This window comes from Astatotilapia calliptera, chromosome 11 (assembly GCF_900246225.1).
Source record: "Astatotilapia calliptera chromosome 11, fAstCal1.2, whole genome shotgun sequence".
In the NCBI taxonomy this organism is placed as follows: domain Eukaryota; kingdom Metazoa; phylum Chordata; class Actinopteri; order Cichliformes; family Cichlidae; genus Astatotilapia; species Astatotilapia calliptera.
Genome location: NC_039312.1, coordinates 33,534,465 through 33,540,464, shown reverse-complemented (window position 1 = coordinate 33,540,464; position 6,000 = coordinate 33,534,465).

The following is a 6,000-nucleotide window of genomic DNA, read 5'->3' as shown; positions in this document are numbered from 1 at the left end:
TCAGATATTAATGCCAGATTCGTCTCTCTGTTGTGATGTCAGATATTAATGCCAGATTCGTGTCTCTGTTGTGATGTCAAATATTAATGCCAGATTCGTGTCTCTGTTGTGATGTCAAATATTAATGCCAGATTCGTGTCTCTGTTGTGATGTCAAATATTAATGCCAGATTCGTGTCTCTGTTGTGATGTCAAATATTAATGCCAGATTCGTCTCTCTGTTGTGATGTCAGATATTAATGCCAGATTCGTCTCTCTGTTGTGATGTCAAATATTAATGCCAGATTCGTCTCTCTGTTGTGATGTCAAATATCAATGCCAGATTCGTCTCTCTGTTGTGATGTCAGATATTAATGCCAGATTCGTCTCTCTGTTTTGATGTCAAATATTAATGCCAGATTCGTCTCTCTGTTGTGATGTCAAATATCAATGCCAGATTCGTGTCTCTGTTGTGATGTCAGATATTAATGCCAGATTCGTCTCTCTGTTTGATGTCAAATATAATGCCAGATTCGTCTCTCTGTTGTGATGTCAAATATTAATGCCAGATTCGTGTCTCTGTTGAACAGTGTCCGGGTTTACACCAGCCCACCAGATTTCTTATTTGTGTTGCCCTGTAGTAATCCTGTAGGCAAGGGATGCCTAATCCTCCTTTATCTTTGGGAAGCTGAAGTGTTTTGAACTTAAATCTTGGCTTTTTACCCGCCCATATAAATCTTGAGAGGGTCCTATCCCACTCTACAAAGTATCTATCAGGGTTTTCTATAGAAACAGACTGGAATAAGTACAATATCTTTGGGAGCATATTCATTTTTATGATGTCCACTCTAGAAGAAATGCTTAGATAGACCATCTGCTAATATTTAGCATGATATCTTTTTTAAGTAGGGGGTAGCTGATTTCTTCCAAACTAGTTATATCCATTGATAAGTTTATGCCCAGATATTTGATAGTTCTTTTGTCCCAGCTTAGTTTGTATTTGTTGAGCAGATTCTGGGGAGGGCTATAAAAGCTACTAAGAACTTGTGTTTTTTGTATATTCAATTTATATCCCGAGTATAGCCCATACTCCTTTAACACTGACATGAGCTCCATAAGTGATTCGGTAGGTTTTGATAAGTAAACCAAAATGTCATCTGCAAACAAGGCCAATTTCTGCTCACTTCCAGTGATATTAATCCCTTCTATGTTACCATTCTGCCTAATCCTTTCAGCCAATGGCTCTATAAAAATAGCAAATAAGAGTGGACTCAGTGGGCATCCTTGTCTTGTGGACCTTTCAAGCTTGAAAGCATCTGAAAGTTCACCGTTAATCTTTACTTTTGCAGTTGGGCTATTATACAAGGCCCTCAATATAGTGATGATGGACCCATTAAACCCATGGATTTTTTTTTAAAATATGAAAAAAATGTAACTTTTTCCTTCCGTCATACTTCAGAAATATAATATATTAATATTTTGAACATTTTAAAACATTTAAGTTTGCTCGTTGTATTTATAAGATCCTACATTGACGTGCTCCACAATCATTGGTCAGTCATGTTAAAATCCATTATCAGTGGAAAACAAACCTGATCCTCTACTAGAGGCGATTGTGCAATACCTTTTAGACATAACACTCAGCAAACAGTTATTATTAGTTAAAGTCAGTGAGATTTGGAGTGATACATGACACATGACGGAATAAGACACGCAGACTTAGCATGACGAGCCGACGAGGAACATGTACACTGTGAATACATACAGAGGGAAAAGGGGACAGGAGATAAGACATGGACATAACTAAGCACAAGCAGAACATGATGGCTGGGGGGGAAACACACGTGACAGAAGGAATGGGTCACAAGGGAAAAACATGTAAACGAGACGGGAGAAAAGGACATTACTGAAATACATGAAGGGCCAGGGCTGGGACAGCCAACCAGTCACAGACAAAGAGCCACATCATACACCTGGGCGCACATGAACATCACCCATCCCTTCCTCTGTCCTGCGTTCAGTTTAGGGTATCAAACTCAGGGCCCTAGCCTCATCAGGCCGGGGTCTTTGTGTGGAGTCTGGATGTTCTCTCGAGCTTCCTCCCACAGTCTAGGGACATGCAGTTAGTGGGGGTCTTCTCGCCCCGTTCACATTCACACAGAGATGAATTGAGGATCACCTTGTGGTTAGTGCCTTCTATTCGATGTACAGACTGAATAATAACACCTTCTAATTAGTTATGTCTCCTATTGGTGCTCTTCTACGAGTGATCAGTGCTTGATGGCTTACTAAGCTTAACTTTTTTCCACAACATTGATAACAAACACACACAGAACAACAACAACATATGTTATCTAAAAAAACTTGATTGGACCAAAGTTTTGATGTTCATCCTACATGTTTATTGAGATTGTCTAATGTCTGCGACGGTATCTTCTCCCACGTCTGCGGACACCCGAGGCCTTGTGGGGTCTCTTGTGTCTGCGAACGGGGCGAGAAGACCTCGCATGTCTGCGTCTATACCTGCGTCGTGGCATTGTCCAAAACGGCGGTACCTGCTCCACGTCACGGGTTCTATTTATGGACTCACCTGGCAACTTTAGTGATGTCACTGCTGATGTTGTCACTGTTGGTGTGACCTCATGACTCATTCATGCCATCTGAACTGTGGTGTAATTATGAGGTCACAGGGGGACGTGAATTTATTCACAAAGTTGATAGAGAGTTTGGGTCATAACTCAAAGACGCAATGATGCAGTCAAATCATTTGGAATTAAATATCTCTGTCAGTGCGCCCCAGGGTGGCTGTGGCTACAATGTAGCTGCCATCACCAGTGTGTGAATGGGTGGATGACTGGATGTGTAAAGTGCTTTGGGGTCCTTAGGGACTAGTAAAGCGCTATGCAAATACAGGCCATTTACCATATGTAAATTACAAGATTTAGAGGGTTCTGACATCACAGTCATCTTTCTGACATTGACATCCAGTCTCTCTGTTGTGATGTCAAATATCAATGCCAGATTCATCTCTCTGTTGTGATGTCAGATATCAATGCCAGATTCGTGTCTCTGTTGTGATGTCAATATCAATGCCAGATTCGTCTCTCTGTTGTGATGTCAGATATCAATGCCAGATTCGTCTCTCTGTTGTGATGTCAATATCAATGCCAGATTCGTCTCTCTGTTGTGATGTCAGATATCAATGCCAGATTCGTCTCTCTGTTGTGATGTCAATATCAATGCCAGATTCGTCTCTCTGTTGTGATGTCATATTAATGCCAGATTCGTCTCTCTGTTGTGATGTCAGATATCAATGCCAGATTCGTCTCTCTGTTGTGATGTCAGATATCAATGCCAGATTCGTCTCTCTGTTGTGATGTCAAATATTAATGCCAGATTCGTCTCTCTGTTGTGATGTCAGATATCAATGCCAGATTCGTCTCTCTGTTGTGATGTCAGATATTATGCCAGATTCGTCTCTCTGTTGTGATGTCAATATTAATGCCAGATTCGTCTCTCTGTTGTGATGTCAGATATTAATGCCAGATTCGTCTCTCGGTGTTTGCGGTGTATGTCAGATATCAAAATGCCAGATTCAGTCTCTCTGTGTGATGTCAGATATTAATGCCAGATTCGTCTGCTATCTTGTTTGTTGTGATGTCAAGATATCAATGCCAGATTCGTCTCTCTGTTGTGATGTCAATATTATGCCAGATTCGTCTCTCTGTTGTGATGTCAAATATAATGCCAGATTCGTCCTCTCTGTTGTGATGTCAAATATTAATGCCAGATTCGTCTCTCTGTTGTGATGTCAGATATCCAATGCCAGATTCTCTTTGTTTTTATTCTCTCTCTGTTGTGATGTCAGATATAATGCCAATCGCTCCGATGGATTCAATCCAATCGTCTCCTGTTGTGATGTCAAATATTAATGCCAGATTCGTCTCTCTGTTGTATGTCAATTATGCCAGATCTCTCTCTGTTGTATGTCAGATATTAATGCCAGATTCTCTCTGTTGTGATTCAGATTCATCCTCTGTTGTGATGTCAGATATTAATGCCAGATTCGTCTCTCTGTTGTGATGTCAAATATTAATGCCAAATTCGTCTCTCTGTTGTGATGTCAAATATTAATGCCAGATTCATCTCTCTGTTGAACAGTATCCGGGTTTACACCAGCCCACCAGATTTCTTATTTGTGTTGCCCTGTAGTAATCCTGTAGGCAAGGGATGCCTAATCCTCCTTTATCTTTGGGAAGCTGAAGTGTTTTGAACTTAAATCTTGGCTTTTTACCCGCCCATATAAATCTTGAGAGGGTCCTATCCCACTCTACAAAGTATCTATCAGGGTTTTCTATAGAAACAGACTGGAATAAGTACAATATCTTTGGGAGCATATTCATTTTTATGATGTCCACTCTAGAAGAAATGCTTAGATAGACCATCTGCTAATATTTAGCATGATATCTTTTTTAAGTAGGGGGTAGTTGATTTCTTCCAAGCTAGTTATATCCATTGATAAGTTTATGCCCAGATATTTGATAGTTCTTTTGTCCCAGCTTAGTTTGTATTTGTTGAGCAGATTCTGGGGAGGGCTATAAAAGCTACTAAGAACTTGTGTTTTTTGTATATTCAATTTATATCCCCAGTATAGCCCATACTCCTTTAACACTGACATGAGCTCCATAAGTGATTCGGTAGGTTTTGATAAGTAAACCAAAATGTCATCTGCAAACAAGGCCAATTTCTGCTCACTTCCAGTGATATTAATCCCTTTTATGTTACCATTCTGCCTAATCCTTTCAGCCAATGGCTCTATAAAAATAGCAAATAAGAGTGGACTCAGTGGGCATCCTTGTCTTGTGGACCTTTCAAGCTTGAAAGCATCTGAAAGTTCACCGTTAATCTTTACTTTTGCAGTTGGGCTATTATACAAGGCCCTCAATATAGTGATGATGGACCCATTAAACCCATGGATTTTTTTTTAAAATATGAAAAAAATGTAACTTTTTCCTTCCGTCATACTTCAGAAATATAATACATTAATATTTTGAACATTTTAAAACATTTAAGTTTGCTCGTTGTATTTATAAGATCCTACATTGACGTGCTCCACAATCATTGGTCAGTCATGTTAAAATCCATTATCAGTGGAAAACAAACCTGATCCTCTACTAGAGGCGATTGTGCAATACCTTTTAGACATAACACTCAGCAAACAGTTATTATTAGTTAAAGTCAGTGAGATTTGGAGTGATACATGACACATGACGGAATAAGACACGCAGACTTAGCATGACGAACCGACGAGGAACACGTACACTGTGAATACATACAGAGGGAAAAGGGGACAGGAGATAAGACATGGACATAACTAAGCACAAACAGAACATGATGGCTGGAAAACACACGTGACCAATAATAGTAGACCTGTGCTACATTTGTCCAGCTAGGCAACACATATTTCTGCATAAGAGATACATGAGACACCCTTTAAATAAGCAAATTTCATGTTTAAAACATGGAAATGCAGCCAAAATGGACCATACAATGGCCTCAGTGAACACATCAGCACATAAGTAGAGATAAGGAAACTCAATCACATTAGATATTAATATTACTATGAGTAAATTATATATATTATATATTCTGTTATATGGTTTAAAGAATACAATGTGATAATCAGACAGGAGAACGCTGTTTCCAGTTATACAAATTTATTTTATTTCACTATTAAAGAAACCAATTATGTAAATAAAAGCTCACCACAAGAACATCTCCCAACCCAGTCTTACAAAGTTGCAGTTACAATAAAAAATGGGTAGGGAACATGAACTGTTGGTGAGCTAAAAAACAATCCTGGTGCTGATGCTTGTCATTGAACGTTTTGGACAGAGCTCTTGATTGAAATGCCTACCGTTGTGTGTAGGCATTTCGGTCCAGATGTTATGGAGTTCAGTTCAGCTAAGATGTATTTCTAAAGCACCGGATCGCAAAAATAGCCGCTTCTCGGCTGTTTATA